This window comes from Mirounga leonina, unplaced genomic scaffold (assembly GCF_011800145.1).
Source record: "Mirounga leonina isolate KUSES-001 unplaced genomic scaffold, KU_Mleo_1.0 Mir_166, whole genome shotgun sequence".
Taxonomy (NCBI): domain Eukaryota; kingdom Metazoa; phylum Chordata; class Mammalia; order Carnivora; family Phocidae; genus Mirounga; species Mirounga leonina.
Window position 1 is genome coordinate 24,853,198 of NW_023270418.1, and position 17,673 is coordinate 24,870,870.

The following is a 17,673-nucleotide window of genomic DNA, read 5'->3' on the forward strand; positions in this document are numbered from 1 at the left end:
TTACCCAGCATGCTCTGGAGCCAACCCAACAGCCTTACTGAGCATGCTCCTGAGCCAAGCTCTTCATGATCTGACTTTTGCCACCTGTCCAGTCACACCCCACCCTGCTCCAACCCATGCCTTTGTGCAAATCTTTCCAGCCTGCTCCCAAACCCTTATGTCTTATTGCCTTGATGAATCCTTACTCTCCTGGTTTAGGGGTTAATCCTTTATGGAGCCTTCCCCTGATTTTCCCTCAGCTGGTTGCTTTGTTCTCCAGTATGACCTCATGGACATCAATTAGAACATTTATTTTATTCTTCAATAATTATCTATTTACACTTCTCTCCTTTCAAATTGTAAGCCCTTTGAGGGCTCTGTGAATGGCATAAACACGTGCTGTAGGAATTGAGACTCGGTGGAGGTTAGGTTCTCAGGGGAAACGGAAGAGGATGGGCTTAGACAGTTCAGGCTGTGAGGAGACAAGGGCGGAAATACATCTTGTAGCCCAAGTGAGACAGGCCTCAAACGGTAGCCAAGATGTTTGGCCATTTGTACAAGGGGAATGAGAGGATTAAAGCGGGAGTTTTAGGAAGACGAGCAGGGCTAGTAGGGAGCAGGATGGATTTAAGGGTGAGTAGGAGGGGCCGGGAAGGCCAGGTAGGAGAATGTCGCCGAGGTCTGGGAACGAGGTGATGAGGGTGTGGATCTGGGGGCACCGAACTGTGTTCTGCCGCCCGTTTCTGTGCAGCCAGAGAGCTGAGAAATGGTGCTGTGACATGTGGAAATTACATGAGATTCAGATGTCAGTGTCCATGAATAAGGTTTTGTTGGAACAGAGCCGCACGTACTCATTTACATGTTGTCTGTGGTTGCTGTCGCACAGCCCTGTCACCCTTGAGGACTTGCAGCCGAGACAGTGCGGCCTGCAAAGGTGAGAGTATATACTACCCGGCCCTTTACAGAGTAGGTTTGCTGACCCTGGTGTGGGCCGACCAGGGTGAGTGAGAATGTGAATGGGGAGGAAGGGACAGGCAGGGTCAAGGGACAGTTTAGAGGATGAAGCAATGTGGGAGAGTTTTCCCAAGTCGTTGCTCTGCCCTTCTGTGTAACTCCATGTCTTGGAGGTGGTGCTCCAGATGTGGGCATCCTTAGGCGGGGGAGTGTGGAAGGGCAAAAGGGTTTTGCTTTCGTGATGGGGGTGCCTGGGCTGGTCTTTTTTTTCCCCCTTAACTATTTATTTATTTAAGAGGGCATGGAGAGCGGGTGTGGGTAGGGGCAGAGGGAGAGGGAGAGAATCTCAAGCAGACTTCCCGTTAAGCGTGGAGCCCGACGGCGGGCTTGATCCCATGACCCGTGAGATCATGACCTGAGCTGAAATCACGAGTCGGATGCGTAACCAACTGAGCCACCCAGGCGCCCCTGAGCCTGGGCTGGTCTTAGAGTAAAGCTGGACCAGCTGGGTGGGTCCAAGTCCAGGGTAGGCTCCTCATGCCCTGACCAAAGACAGCTTGCTATCTGCTGAGGGGCTGGACAAGACGGGAGTGAGGCCCAGAGGCCCACACCTGACTGACTGGGGGCTTTTGGGGGGGCGACTCTGTTCTGCAGGGAGGGCAGGAGTAGTAGAAGGGCTGTCAGGGAGGCCGCCTTCTACCCCCTGAAGCTTCCCAAGGGTGTGTTTGAGTGTGACCTGGGCAGTTGGAGCTCTTTGGGGCTGGTGTTGATGCTTCTTTTCCCTGCCTTTGTGGGTGAGAGAGGAAGCTGATGACTCCCTTTAGCCCCAGTGAGGAGGGGGCGGGGAGGCCAACTTCCCTGCTGTCCCGTGCCTGCTTGGGGGCAAGTGTCACTCACAGAGCTCTTTGAATATGAGCAGAAGGAGAATATGAATTGAATATGAAGAAGGAGAATGGGATGGAAAGGGAGGTCCAACGGAAAACAAAATAGCCGCAGGCATGGCCCCAGTCAGGGAAAAGGCGTGACATTCACCCAGCCTTAGAAATGCCGGCTGGGATTTCAGGCGCCATGAGCCAGAGAGAACATGCCCGTCAGTCCAGGGCAGATCCCGGGGACTGACAGTCTCTTACCACTTTCAGAAAAGTGTTTGTTGCCAGAGGAGACTTCAGGGAGGGTCTGGTCTAAGCGTCTTGTTTTGCAGGGAAACCCGAGGCCCCAGATGGGTGGATTTACCAAAGCTGGTTGGTGATGGAACTGGGCCTTTTAGGATTATTGCTAAAGACTTCCTGACTTTTGTGAATGCGTGCCATGTGCCAGGCTCCATGCCAGAGGCTTTTTAGGCAGGTTTGGCCTTCTTGACAACCTTGGGAAGTAGCTACTGTCCCTATTTTATAGATGGGGAAGGTGAGGCTTGGAAAGGCTGATCTGCCCACGACCAAAAATGGGAAATGGCAATCAGACCCTCCTCAGCCTCACTCCAGGGCCTGTGTTCTTAAGCAGTAGGCGCACATAACAGCTGTTCTGAGTGGCTTCCTAGCTCCTATTCCCACAGTGTCCGATCCATTGTCTGTTTCTGTTCATTCACTAAATGTGTACTGAGTATCTGCGAGACAGGAGGATATACCGGGTTAGGCGAGGACAGGAGGAACACCATCTTGGTTTTGGCCAAGCCAAAGGGAATGCCAAAGCCAGCCGGGACAGAGAATGATTGTTACGTAGCATCCCCCTCACCACCCTCTTGGTCTCAGCTCCAAGATCCCCTCACCCGTGAAGCTGCCTCTGACCCCTCAGGCAGGTTGAATTCTCCCAGGTGTGGGCTCCCATGGTATCCCATGCTCTTTTAGCATTCACGGCGTACTACTGGTCTTCCTTGGACTCTCAGGAAGACAATTTGTCTTTGTATGCCTCTTCATGAGCGCAGTGCTGGGCGTATCGGGGCACTGGGCAGATGCTGAGTGAGGGAATGAATGAGTGAAAGAACGCAAACTCGATTGTCAGTGGTTCTCCAACTTTATTTTGCAAGAGAATCGCTAGAGGCACTTGTTAAAGGTTCACATTCCTAGTACTACCCTGCTGATTGCTCCCAAGGTGCGGTAAGACCCTAGAATCTGGAGTTCCCTGAAGCGCCGAGGTGTTTCTGATGCGGGTGGTCTGCAAGCCACACTTGGAGCATCTGGTGCAGGTGGCCAGGCTTTCTGGAATAAAGACAGGAACCAAACATTAAAAATAGCACTCCATTCATCTGCTTGTGTTGGGACGCCAAGTGCCCCCTCCTGCTGGTGACAGGTCCGGATGTGGGCCAGTTCTCAGCCCAGGGAAAATGAACAGTGTCTTTTCCGTGGCGTCCAGAACGGTCTGAGTCAGTGGAATGTGCCGGCCAGCCAGGCAGAAGGGAACTTCTCCTTCTTTTTTAAACCTTGGTGGGAACTGTGTTGGCAAGGCGCACTGGGGGGAGAGGAAGCTCGATGGGGCTTTGGGGTTGGCTGACATCGAAGGGCTGGTTGTACTTTGGGTGGCCGCCGAGGGCCGTTGCTATATATGCCCCTTTCCTCTTGAAATAGTCACTTCCCCGGCGGGGTTGTGTGTTGGTTGGTCACTGCAAATGCATGGTTGTTGTTCAAGGAGGCCTCCTGGGATGTTAAAAAGAGCGAACTGGGCCGGGCTTGGGCCAGGGCTTCTCAGCAAGACGAGAGCTGGCTTTGCCCCGTCACACCTCTGACTCATTGTAAGAGTCAGAGGGAGTGGCTTTGGGGCCTTGGGCTGGCTTTTCCATCTGTAGAATGAGGTGGGGGGCGAAGGGGCAGAGTAATAAAGCCTGTTTCTTCTCCTGAAAGGGTGTTTCGAGGCCACGATTGAACACAGGGCTCTGTGGTTGGTCTGATGCTATTGATGAAGGCTCAGGAAGCTTGGATTTTGGTGTTAACTCCTTTAGGGTACATGGGGCAAATAGTGCTAAGTGTCCCCTTTTTGTGCAGATGGCAGCCCTCTAGAATATCAGCTCCAGGAGGCAGGGATGAGGTCTTTTTTCTTCACCTCTGGGTCCCCGCCGCTTAGACTGGTCCCTGGCACAACAGGAAGCCTCCATAAACATTTATGGAGCTCATAGCTGCAAACACTTGGTGCCTACTAAGCATTAGGCCCCATCTCTCAGATTCACAGATTTGCTGTTTCAGAAGGGGATGTGACGAGCAGAACATTTTTGAAGGAAGAAGCTAAACTGATGCCTTTGGTTTCAACGTTTTACCTCTTTTCTCTTCCTTACGTGAAGGAATATCAGAGGTGAAGGAAATGGTAAAAATCTTTGTGGTGGAATGAACCATGCTGAGTAGTCAGGGGACTGGGTTTCAAGTTCTGAGGTGTCCCTTGGCGTGTTGCTTATAAACCTCTCCCAGGCTCAGTTTCCTCATCTGTAAAAGAGATGAATAATAGCCACCCAGGCCATCTCTCAGGGATTCATGTGAGGCTCACGCAGGACTGTATTGGAACGTGCTGTACATGCATGGGGTTGCCGAAGGGATCGTGCAAGCAAGCAGGGAGGACGGGAGCCTCTAACTGAGGTGACTTCTGAGGTTTACCCTCTCGTGGAGCAATCAGAAAGGAATCCAGCCTCAGTGGTGAGCTTTCAACCCTTCTAGGGCGGGTCACCCCCCATTCCGCCCCTGCCCGTGTCCACAAGTATTTTGGTATTAAAAAAAAAACACACCCCATATTTTATTGTGCAACCCTTAAATTAGTGAATCCCAGGCTGGCTGAATTCGGCTTCCTGGGGAAACCACATGCTCATGTGCAAATGCCTGGCACAGGGCTTCATCTGGCATTTACCACCACCTGACGCGATAGTGTACATTGAGTGCTTATTCGTGTATGGTCTGCCTCCCCCAAGAGGATGTGAGCCGCCCGAGGGCAGGACTTTGTTTTGTCCGTCGTGGAATTCCCAGCACCTGGGATGGTTGCTGGCACATAGTGGGTGCCCAGTAAGTATTTGCCGAATGAGTGAAGGGAACTTCTTTGACTTTAGTCTCGGCCAGTGTTTCTCAAAGCGTGGTCCTAGGACCTCGGCGGGTTCCTGAGACCCCTTCCGGGGGTCTGCATGGTCAGAATTATCGTCATAACAATATGTGACTGTTCTTTATCTTCTCATGTTCATTCTCTCATGAGTGCAAATCCTGGCAAACCAGTATTGTCCAAGTAAGCAGCACGTGATGGCACAAAGCCACGTGGGGTAGAAAGAGCCATTCAACGTGCAATGGATGGAAAGGCCCATGGCTTTTCATGTAAAGGACGGGAAAAATCACTGACACAGTTTCAGATTCTACAATGCGGCCCACTTTTCAAAAAAAACGACCTACCATTTGTCAAGTTTTGGTGTAGTATAAAAAAATATATATATATATACACAATTGACGAGAAGTCTGTGAAAATACTCCCTTTCCAACTACATGCTTGTGTGACGCCAGGATGTCTTCCTATACCTCAGGCCCCCCAAGCCCTCTTATCATAGAGTGAATGCAGAAGCACATAAGAGAGTTTAACTCTTATTCAGCCAGACATTAAAGAGATTGGCGACATCTAAAATGATGCCACTCCTCTCACTAATTCTTTTCCATATTGGCACATATTTTCTGTGAAGCATCATTTTTTTTAACAAATAATGGATGCATTATGAACAAAGCTCTTTGGGGTCCTCAGTAATTTTTAAGACCGTAAAGGGCCTTGAGACCAAATGGTTCAGGAGGGAGTGGTGTAGGCGGAGCCCCGCAGGCTGGGGCAGGGACGGTGTGGACCCCGATCCCATGACTCACACCAGGACTTCTGTCCAGGCAGGCGGTTGCTGTTTATGAGGGAGCATCCCCTCGGTCAGGAGGTGCCTGTCTGAATGACATTTTGCCTTCCAGCTGCCTGACTTTGGGCACATTGCTGTCTCTCTGGGCCTTGCTCTTCTCGTTTCTTAAAAATTGGGCCTGGGGACTGGGGCTGAGGAGGTAAGATAACGTGTGGGGTCTCTTCCTGCTCTGACGTATTTATGTTTAATTCTTGAAACCTTCTCCACGTGTTAGCTCTGTTCACTCTTCTGAAAGAGATGGGTGAGAAGTGACACAGTGATGGGTTCCAGGGAAGCGGTGAGCCTTGATGCGGGACAAGGTCAGTGGCATGTGAGGCGGTGGCGGGGACGGTTGCATCCTACAGACGGCAATCTGAGGTTCTCTGAGGCCCGCGACATGTTGCATTGTTGGAGGTTCAGTTACCTTGATTCTGGGTCCTGGGCTGTCTCCAGCCTCTAGCCTGGAGCTGCTTCTCCTCACTTCGTAGTCTGTGATGATGGCATGGACCTCACGTGGGGCCTTTCCTGGGATTTATTGAGCAACTGAGGTTGGTGGTCTGGGGCCACCTGTCCTTCCCCACCAGCCAGGGACTCTGCAGGAAGACACTGTGCGTGTGTGTTTATTTTAATTGCTCCTGTATCACTTCCTGTGCTCTTCTCAGTGCAACAGGGCTTTTAGAAAAAGACTCTTGTGTGTCCCCACGTTGTGCCATGAACTACATTGAAATCTGTGTTTTTCCCCATCTGAAAATACTTCCATGTCATCGTGGCCCTGGAAAACTGTGCACTTTGATAGAAAATGGGCAAAAGTTGGATATGGAGAATTAAATGAACCAGTGTGGACAAAGCACTGAGCACCTTGTCTCCACAGCAACAAGTAATAAAATTGAATACAGGATTACTGTGATCAGTGCTGTTTCTCTTTAGCAATTTTGATAATTGATTTGTACATCACATTGTACCAGTTAATTCTGCAACGAAAATGCAGTGTGTTCTTCCAGTATGCCAGGCAAAGTGATGGATTTTATGTCTTATGATGAATGTGGTTAGACAGGCACATGACACGAGTTTCCTGATGCTGGTCTGCAGACCAGTGCAGGGCTTGTGAAGTTTCTAGTCGTCCATGTTAAAAAAAAAAATAGAAAAATAAGGATAACCCCCTGAGATTCTCATGACACTAACTCAGTTCAAAGGATCATCCTTTCATTAGAATACGTCCTTCCTCTATTTTTATGGGGAAAGTATTTCCTTTTGTGAAACAAGAATGACAGCAGGTGGTAAGTACCCTTTATTTGGTAAAATAAAAAGTTGCAACTCTTGGGTTGACCTTTAATGTTTTGTGTGTGTAATGTTTGAAACTGCATTGATCTGGGAAGTCCAAAATCCTGGTAGATAAAACCATAAAAATGTCAGAGCTAGAGGGGCCCGAGCAATCAGTTAAGATAGGTTCCCCTCATTTCACAGGTGAGGACCGGAGACTCAGAGGAAGCACGTGACACCGGGCAAATCTGAGTCAGGGCTAAAACCCAAAGAGGATGGTGATGAGTTCCGGTTTTGAGTCAAGCACACCTGTATTCCAATTCTGCCTCTGCCACTTACAAGCTGATCTCTTATCTATGAAATTGGGGTACCTACCCAAGGAGTTAACATGAAGATTTAATGAGGTGGTTTGGTTTGGGAGAGATTTTGGCTCAAGGGTAAAGGAAACCCTCCTCTCTTTGCCTCCCCCTTCTTCCTTAGTAAATAGGTTCTTATGATTGGTCAGTGAGTGACATCAGTCAGAAGGGTTGTATTTTTAGCAAGGTCCCTGCATTTCCTACTTGTGATTCTAAGTAACACCAGCTGTCACTTGGCTTCTTAGTCCTCTCTTGGTGATCTTTCTCTTCAACTGTTGAATGATTTCAAAGATACGTTTTGAGCCTCTCTGCTTCCAGTCCCAGGCACAGGTCCTAGGAGGATGGGATGTAAAGGGTTTGCCAGGGTCCAGTGCTATGCACACAGTTCGGGCACTTCCCTTTCTTGGGGGTGGGTGGGAAACCTGCCTCCTTCTTGGAGTCCCAAGATGATTGGCAAGCATTTTCTTTCTCCTCTGGGGGCATGGAGAGGCAGCCCTTGAACAGAGATACCACAGAGTAGCAAGCATGCCGAAATTCTCATGACATGTCAGTTTAAAGACCGAAGAACATCCCATACTTCCTCTTGAAGCCTTATAATAACCGACAAAAATTATCTGTGGGAATGGAATGGCCCTGGCCTGAGCCGAGCAGTACCATGCTCTCCTAGTGACCCTTAGTGACTCCATATGTTCACAGATGAAGGAAGCATGGCAACTTGGCAAGTGGCCCTAAATGTCGCTGGCTTGCTGCCATCGGCTTATCCTAGAGACTTGGGCAGAGTGATGTATGAAAAATGCCCACCTTTGTTCTTGGCCCCCAGTCGGAGCTCGGTAGGTGGTAGTCATCACCGCTGGGATTCCCCGTGTTCCTCGTCTTGAAGTCTTCTCTCTCTGCACGTTATCGGACTGTCTTCTTCTTAAGTCTCTTGTGTCCTGCAGGATGGATGAACTAGACGCCCGCGATGGGCCCATCCGTGCACAAGGGCGGGAATCCCACGCGGCTTCTGTACTAACGCAGGTTGTGCTTCGCTTGGGGCAATCTCAGCAAATGCAGTTTCCATCCTGGCGTGTCGTATTAAGAAAATTTATGTTGTATTGACTTCAGCCAAGTCAGCCGACATGCTTTGCTTTAGGAACTCTGTGTAGGTTTGTTGTCTATTATTTATTCAGATTTGTTGTCTGTTATTTATTCAGGTAGCACGCTATATCTCTTCATATTCGAGATGGACTGTTTGTCAGCCCTGGTCCATGAGTTGGGCAGCCAGGATCTGTCTGCTGTGTTTGAGAACCACTTTAAAAATTTTATTTATTTATTTATTTATTTATTTATTTATTTTTTTAATTTAAAGATTTTATTTATTTATTTGACAGAGAGACACAGCGAGAGAGGGAACACAAGCAGGGGGAGTGGGAGAGGGAGAAGCAGGCTCCCTGCAGAGCAGGGAGCCCAATGAGGGACTCGATCCCAGGACCCTGGGATCATGACCTGAGCTGAAGGCAGTCGCTTAACCAACTGAGCCACCCAGGCGCCCCACTTTAAACATTTTAATTGTGGCTGTTATTCATACCCAAATGTACTAGGAGACATTTTTTAATTGTAAAAGGAAGTCATGCCCTGCATGGAAATTATGGCAAGTACAGGAACATATTAAAAAAAATTTTCTTTTTTTCTTTTTTTTTTTCCTATAGTCAAGTACCTGAGGAGACCACTGTTAATGATGCGGTGTGTGTTTTTTCGGTATTGTTTTAAATGCATTAAGAAGATTTAGTTGATGTCGTACTATACATGTGTGAATTACTAAATGGAGATGATGCATTTAATTGAAAGGGCTGCTGAGAGGGTTTAATGAGGAAATGAATGTGGAATGCTTAGCACATGCTGGCCCATGGTGGTGGTCAGGGAATGAAAGGAACTCTTATGGAAGGTATAGAGGCAGAGGGGACTCCAGGCCTGGCCCTGTCACATCCTAGTTCTAGGGCCCTGTACTACTGTACTAGCCATTGAAGTAGAGTGCCTTTGTTTTCCCATCTGTAAAATGGCACTAATTATAGTATATCCCCAGATTATATCTATGTCTATATATCTATATCTCTTATCTAATCTATATGTATGGGCTCCTTGGAGAAGTGCTCCTTTGTAGCCTGCTTCACGATAAATATTGGCTGTCGTTATTCCAGAGAAATGTGGGAAAACACATTTTTAAACAAAGCAGGTGTTCAGTCCCCTCCCCCCACTCCTTAGTCTTAGCGGGTCAAGGAAACTCTCGTTAATTTACGGCTTGTTGAGTGGCCCAGTTAATTTACAGCCTGTCGAACACCCCGTATCAGGTGGGAGCCGCTCCCAAGGGCCACCGCAGCAGACTGTATCCCATGTGATGGGTGGCACTTGCCACCTGGTTTGTCTTTGGCTAATGAACAAATGTCCAGACGACCTGGATCTTCCCCTTCTTCCTCACACACATTTTCTTCTCCTACCTCCACTTGGTACCCAAGCTCAGGGAGAAAGGAAGGTGGTCTCTCCTTCCTAGCCCCTAGGCCACCTCTGACTTCCTTTCTTGAAGCTTCTAGCGCCTGATCAGATACTGGCGGCCTGGCTTTCATTTCTGCCTTGTCCCCTCAAGTCACTCATAAGGAAGAGGCTTTGGTGTCCTGTCCCCGACCAGAGTCAAACACAGCTGCCTTCCTCAGAGACAGGTCCGTGCACCAGGGTGGCCTCGCGTGCCACGTGGTCCTCACAGACCACAGAGTGGGTGCACCCTGACACCCAGACCCATACCAGCACTTCCCATCCGGAGGTAAGAGTATTCCTTATCTCAGTGAGGTATTATTGGATGACTTATGTGTTGGAAAATGTGTCCTGGCCTTTTAAGAGCTCAGTAAAAGGGCTGGTGTTGTCATATCATCATTGTTATTATAAATTTGCATTTCTTATTACTTCCTCTTAAGGACGTAAGTGTATGTGTGTTTAAAAGGTTAGGCTCCAGAATAGAACTGTGTACAGTCCTTGGGGCAGGATGGGTCTTACTTATTTATTGGTGTGCCGTGACTGAGGGGTGCGTTACGGACCAGCTCTTCTCTTCTTTTTTTTTTTTTATTAAAGATTTTATTTATTTATTTGACAGAGAGAGACACAGCGAGAGAGGGAACTCAAGCAGGGCGAGTGGGAGAGGGAGAAGCAGGCCTCCCGCCGAGCCGGGAGCCCGATGTGGGACTTGATCCCAGGACCCCAGGATCATGACCTGAGCTGAAGGCAGACGCTTAATGACTGAGCCACCCAGGCGCCCCTCACCACTCCTCTCTTCTTAAAGGCCGGTCTTCACTGGCCTCCCCTAAGTGAAAGACATGTAGGTGTTTATGTGACTCCCTTTTCCCTTTCTGCTCCAGATTTGACCTTTGGTTCCTTAGGTGACTGGAAAAATTTCTCAAAGATACCTGCTTTCTTAGGATTGCTCTCAAGGCAAGTCTAAGCGAGACAGCCAAGTCTAAGGAAGCCAGCTCTGAGAGCTCCCACTCTTTGCTCGGGGGTCATGTCAGTCAGTCCCTCCCCCACCCACAAGAAAGATCGAAGGTTGGTTCCTGGGGCCCCGGTGGGCAGAGCCTGCTGAAGATCCGAGTGGGGCCTGGAGCATTGCTGGTTCGTGGGGTAGAGTTGAGTCTCCCCTAAGAAGCTCGTAGGTTGTAGGCTTTGGCAGCATACACTGTTATTTCTGGACTCCCCCGGGTGCTGTTCAGAAATGCAGGTGCTTCTGGCCGCCGCTGCCAAACTGAGGAGGGTGGCCACTTACTTCTGAAAAGCTGTCTTCAATGTGTGTTTTTGCAGACAGGAAAATGTTGTTAGCATAATATTTGAAGAGTGCGGTCTGCAGAGAGCTGGTATGTGCCGTCTTGTTGGGTCTTTGAATAGTTCTGTGAAGTTAGAAGGCAGGAGTGACAAATCCCATATTATGGACAAAAGACTAGAGGCCCAAACAAGGTGAGGTGACCCCAGGGATGGAACAGGTATTTTGATCCAGGACTGGGATGCAGGTCTCCAAACCCATGGAAAAGAGTCTCAATTTTCTCCTAGATCAGTTCTGGAGGGGAAGGTGGCCTCTGCCGTGATCTGTGACCAGCAGCCTCCTGCACTCCCCTGCTGTGACCTCATCTGGCAACCACCCTGTCTAACCAACCGAGTGATCAAGCCAGCTCCTGACTTCCTAATCCTCTCCCTTCTTCTCGTTCTCTCTCCCTCCTTCCCTCTCTACTGCCCCTCTCCCTTCCCTTTCTCTCTCTCTCTCTGGAATTACGGCTCTCAGTACCTCCGTGCCCCCACCCTGCACTTAGGCCTGTGACCCTCGCCTGGCTGTAGATCCGCTGCTTTCCCTCCCTCGTTAAGAAGGCCTGTTGATCGGTGCAAGGGATGGCTCTTTGGTGAGAACTTTGGATTTGCTCTGCTTAGATAAGAAGTCAACCAGCCGCAAGCTTATTAGTTACAAATTAAGGACACTGTTTCTCACAACCGTTGGTAACCTACCTTTCTGTTGCTGTCTTGTCAACTGAGAACTATTTTTCTAGAAGCTAATGATTAGCTGCTAATTGAATAAAGCAGGTGGTTATTAAAGTGTCTGTGGAGGGGCTCCTGGGTGGCTCAGTCGGGAAGCATCCAACTGTTGATTCTGCTCAGGTCATGATCTCAGGGTCCTGGAATTGAGCCCTGTGTTGGGCTCCCTGCTCAGTGGGGAGTCTGCTTATCTCCCTCTCCTTCTGCCGCTCCCCCTGCTCTCTCTGTCTTTCTCTTAAATAAATAAATAAATAAAAATAAATCTTTAAAAAAGAGAAGTGTCTGGTGGATGCACCAGAGGTCTGGGTTTGTCTTCTGGCTTTTGCCCCCCACCTGGGGGTGCCACCTTGGGCATGTCACCTGACTTCTTGAGTTCTTTATATGGCTGAAGCAGCGCCCGGCATCTCGTGATCACCTGATAGATGTTAGCTGTTGCTGTGGTCATTGGTGATGATGATGATATGAATTGTGTCCATGGCTTAAACATGTCTATCATGTATTTGATAATCACAGGAATATAGTTGCGCTACATCTGCAAGAGGAAATCATACACCTGTGAACCCACCAGCCAGTTACTTCATTCACTTGTGTTCCTTTTAAGCCCATCACTTGCCTACCCTGCAGCCAGATCACCACTATCTTGAATTATATTTATCACTTATCAGCATTAAAAAATCTTAACAACCTATCTGTGTATCTATACCTACTCAGGCTATTGTTTAGTTTTGCTTCTTATGGAGTGTTTCACGTGGTTTTCTATGACTTGTTCTCGGTCTTGTCTTCCTAATATTCATCCATCGTGTGTGTTGCTGCAGTGAATTCAGTTGTATAGGCGTGAACTGTTAATTGGTGTGTTATTCCACAACATATTGATCCATTCTTCTGAATGTTTGGTATTTGGCTTTTCCCGCTCTTTTTGGTTATTGCATACGATGCTGTGAACATTCCTGCTCGTGTCTCCTGGTTCACACCCGGTGAGAGTTTCTATCCGGCTCATTCCCATGAGTGAGATTGCTGTGATGAAGTTTAACTTCACAAGATTGCCAAGTTGTTTTCCAGAGTGATTGTGCCCGATTTCCTGTCCCATTAGCACTGTATAAGACTTCCTGTCAATCTGTGGATTCCCCATCACTGGATGCTATCAGAGATCTTAAGTTTTGCAAAACCATATTTTTGTGGCTTTCATCTGAGAAGTTATTTTTATCTTTAATGGTCACTTGTATTTCTTTTGTGAAATATTGTTCAGGTCCTTCAGTCATTTTTTTCTGTTGGATTATTTGCTTTTTCTTACTGATTTTTTTCAAGCTCTTTATATTCTGAGGTTAATTTTCTGTTGGCTCTATGCTTTGCATTCTTCTCCCAGTTTGTGGCTTGACTCCTCTTTCTTTTAAGGTATCTTTTGAGGAACTGGGGTTTTTAGTTTTGAAGGGGGTCAGATATATCAGTCACTTTTTGTAATGATTATACTTTGGGTTTTGCGTACGAACTATTTTCTTACCCTGAAATTATAAAGATACTCTCTGCTATTTTACTCTAAAAGTTTCAGGGTACTGCCTTTCACATTTACGTCTTTTATTTCTTTAGAAGTGATTTTGGTTTATGGTTTGATGATAGAGATCTAGTTTCACAGTTTCCCTGTGGATACCACATTTTCCGACACCATTCTTCCCTCTGTTGCTGATGATTGTCAGGGCCACGTGAGCTTAGAGCGAGGATCCGTAGGTGGGGAGGTTTCTCTCTGGGTTCTTGATTTTGTTTCATTGGTCACTTAGTCTGTTCCTGCACTAGCACCACATTGTGTTAATTATGATTAGCATTATATTAAGTCTTAATTGGTGGTAGAGGAAATGACTACCTAATTCTTCAGGAGGAGGTCCTGGCACTTCCTTGCTTTTTGCCATTTAAGTTTTAGGATCAACTTTCTGAAAAAAACAAACAAACAAAAAAACTCACCTCATTTGAATTTTGATTAGGATTGCATTAAAATCTTTCTTTTAAAAGATTTTATTTACTTGTCAGAGAGAGAGAGAGCACAAGCAAGGGAGAAGCAGGCTTCCTGCTGAGCAAGGAGCCCAATGTGGGACTCGATCCCAGGACCCTGGGATCAGGACCTGAGCTGAAGACAGACGCTTAACCAACTGAGCCACCCAAGTATCCCAAATTGACATCTTTCAATATTGAGTCTTCTAGTCTAGGGATGTGGTATATCTCTTCTAAGTCTTTTTAAATAAAGTTTGATAATTATCTCCGTTAAGAGCTTAGTAGATGCAGTCCTAGGTTCTTTAGGTTTTTGTTATCATAAATGATAATTTAAAAAAAAATCACCTCTTCTGTTTATAGCTGGTATATGGAAACGCATTTGATTTAGTAACTGTGCTAAATGAAATTCTCTGATTATTTCTAACAATGTGTCTGTGAATTGAAATTTTGTTCTATACAGCCAATTTTATTATCTCATTTTCTGTAAGTAGATAAGAGTTTTATTTCCTTTTTAATTCCTATCTATTTCCTTTTCTTGTCTGCTATACAAACAGAAGTGGTGACTGAGCATCCTTGTCTTGGTCTCAGTCTCCCCCTGCCCCCTGCCCCGGCCCCAGTTTTATTAAAGTTTAGTTGATAAATCATGTCTTGGTTTTGCTTTTAAAGGGAATCCTCCCCAGCTTCACCTGGGCTCAGAAGTCTGCCTGCTCTGTTTGGTAGATTGCCATTACTGGGTTAAGGAAGTTCCTTTCTAGTCTGAATTTGCTAAGAATTTTTCATGTATGAGTGTTGAATATTATCAAATCCTTTTTCTGCATTGAGATGACCTTGTGTTTTTTTCCTTTAATCTGATATTGTAATAAATGACGTATATTTTCTATCTCTAAACCATTCTTGCATTCCCTGGATAAATCAGCTTGGTCGTGATACTGTTGTTTTTACACATTGCTGAATTCATCTTCACTAATATTTTATTTGGGATTTTTGCATCTTTGGTCACGTACAGTGTTGACTTGTAACTTTTCTTATTTGTCCTTGTTTCAGTATCAAGATTATATTGGCTTCATAGAATAAGGGAGTGCTCAGGGGCGCCTGGGTGGCTGAAAGGTTAAGTGTCTGCCTTTGGCTCAGGCCATGATCTCGAGGTCCTGGGATCAAGCCCCACGTTGGGCTTCTTGCTCAGCTGGGAGTCTGCTTCTCCCTCTCCCTCAGTTCCCCCTCCTCATGCTCTCTCTATCTCTCAGATAAATAAATGAAATCTTAAAAAAAAAAAAAGAATAAGGGAGTGTCCCTCCCCTCCTTGTTTTAATCCTTTGGTAGAATTTGTATAAAATTAGTGTATAGACGAGTGAAATATGTGAAATGTTTCAGGAGTTCTGTGAAGTGTTTGGTTCACATTGCTAGGAGAGTAGATCTCAAATGTTCTCCTCCCCCACAGAAGTAACTATGTGAAATGATGGGTGTTAGCCAGCTTTATTGTGGTGACCATCTTGTACGTAATTTATACGTGTATCAAATCACCACGCATATACCTCAAACCCTTAATTATATTTCCATAAAGCTGGGGAAAAAAATTAAAAAAAAAAAACCCTTTAACACTGGAGGCTACTCCTTTGCTCCTTTGTACTGTCAACTTCTTAAAAAAATGATGCCCTTAGGGATAAAACCTCTGCTCTCTGTTTAATTGAGACAAATTGTTAAACTTTGACCATTTACAGCTGCATATCTATGTGAATAAGAATTTTATTGATTTTGTGCAACCGAATGAAACCCAGAAATGGATGGGATGTAATACAAGATTTCAGATTTTTGTTTGTCCAAGTCACTGTTTAAAAAAAAAAAATAGATGAATGCTCCATAATAAGTAGATGTTATAAATTTGAACTTTTAAAATTATGGCTTACTAATACTGGTATCCATTGTATCAGGCTTTATTTGGGATTCATGTAAGATTTTATCTGTCAAGAGGATTTTGCTCTTCTAAAATAATACAGGGGCACCTGGGTGGCTCAGTCGTTAAGCGTCTGCCTTCGGCTCAGGTCATGGTCCCAGGGTCCTGGGATCGAGCCCCACATTGGGCTCCCTGCTCCGCGGGAAGTCTGCTTCTCCCTCTCCCACTCCCCCTGCTTGTGTTCCCTCTCTCGCTGTGTCTCTCTCTGTCAAATAAATAAAATCTTAAAAAATAATAATAATACAAAGGGAAGCTGCTCATCGCTGATGGCCCCTGCAGCTCTGACGATCCTTGATGAAGTGTTCTTTGATTATGTGTCAAGATGAATGGTGCAAACCTTTGACAGACACACAACTGTGGCTGGAGAGAGCCCAGCATTAACTGCTGACCTTGCCATCCCAAGTGAGCAGGTGTTGAATGAGCCGAGTTCCCCCTTAGTCCTCCTTTTTCCCTGGTGGGTCATTGGTTCCTGAGTAAGATAGATGCATGCAATAGAAGAACTGTTAATAGCATTTACTCTGTCTTAATCCTTTTTAATCCCATTCATATTTCAGTGTCTGAAACTTGGCAGGATGTCAGAAGCCACAGTACAAGCAGGGAAATTTTTCTTTGAACAGCGAGGAACAAGTAAAATTGTTTTCCTGGTAGTTAATTTGTTAAAACATTTAAGAGTGGAATATTCCCTCTGAGATCCCAAATAGAGTGCCACCAAAAGATCTTGCCCAAATGACCTTCCTGGAGCTTCTTCTTATCTTGATTTTTAAAAAATGGCAATAAAGTCATTTTATCAAACTTATTGAGTACCCTAATAAGATATTCCTGGCATTTTAAGTTTACTGAATGGGGAAGTAACTTTGACAGAGGTGGATGGCTGAAATCAAGTGCTGCCTGCCTGATATCAAACCTGTTGGGAATTTGGACATTTGCTCTTTACCAATATGATTTCAGCCTCTACTTGGGCTTGTTTGCTCTACCTTTTGATTAACAGGAACTGCCTATTTCCTTGCAGATCTGATAAAAGGAATTTGGAGAATCCCAGTAAAACACTGGGAGGACTGAGACTCTGATCCGTCTTGAGATCTTTGGAAACTGAGATTGAGTGGGCTGGTCTGGAGCATCTCCTGGGATGGACGTGTAGGTTTGAAGTCCATACGTGGCCATTAAGGATGTTTTGGGGATGCAGAAGTTCTTCGTGGCACAGTGGCTTCCCAAATGCTAGAATCCGGATCTGAATTGAGGTCAGCTTCAGGGTAACAAGAGGACAGATGCCCAAGACCATGTTGTCTTCGACTTCCTGGCCTTCCTCTTCTGAGTGCCGGCCTTTATTGGGTGGGGATGGGTCTTGTCTGGAGGGGGAGCCCTTTCTGCCACTTGGGTTCTTGCCCAGCCCCGGGGTGAGGGCTGGCTGAGGGGGGTCCACACCATTGTGGGAGAGAAGCCTGAGAGCTCCTTGAGGAACATTTGGGGTTTGAATCAGTTGTGTCTTTGAAGAAATTTACCCATTTTGGACTTGTCTGTGGAAGCAATTAGGGAGATCACAGGACCGTTTCTGATTCCTGATTCTGTACAGTGTCTATTCAGAAAAATAGAAAACAGTCAACTGGAACAGGGGATTATTTGAGCACACACAGAGTCCTGTTGTCTCAGAGGCAGGCCCTCAGACAATTTGCCTTTTAGTGAAGTTTAAGCCCATGAAAGGAAATAAAAAGTGTTTTATTAGATAGCAAAGAAAGATGGACTGGACTTATGAGACTTTGAGAATTTTAGCTTTTTTCTTTGTTAATGCAAACTTAGGAAGAGAGTCACTCTTTATATAATGCAATTTATTCTTA

The 17,673-nt window shown here is 46.3% G+C and overlaps 1 protein-coding gene across 2 annotated transcripts in view; it reads left to right on the forward strand.

Annotated features, from left to right (window-relative positions):
• Positions 1-17,673, forward strand: part of PTPRJ (protein tyrosine phosphatase receptor type J) — a 123,062-nt gene that overhangs the window by 35,771 nt on the left and 69,618 nt on the right. Inside the window, exon 1 of one of the 2 annotated variants that reach the window (XM_035012858.1) lies at positions 16,016-17,079. The exons of the other annotated variant lie outside the window; for it this stretch is intronic. The gene's annotated coding sequence lies outside the window, so the exon portion shown is untranslated. Of the gene's footprint in view, positions 1-16,015; positions 17,080-17,673 lie in introns of those variants that run through there. 2 annotated transcript variants of the gene reach the window in all.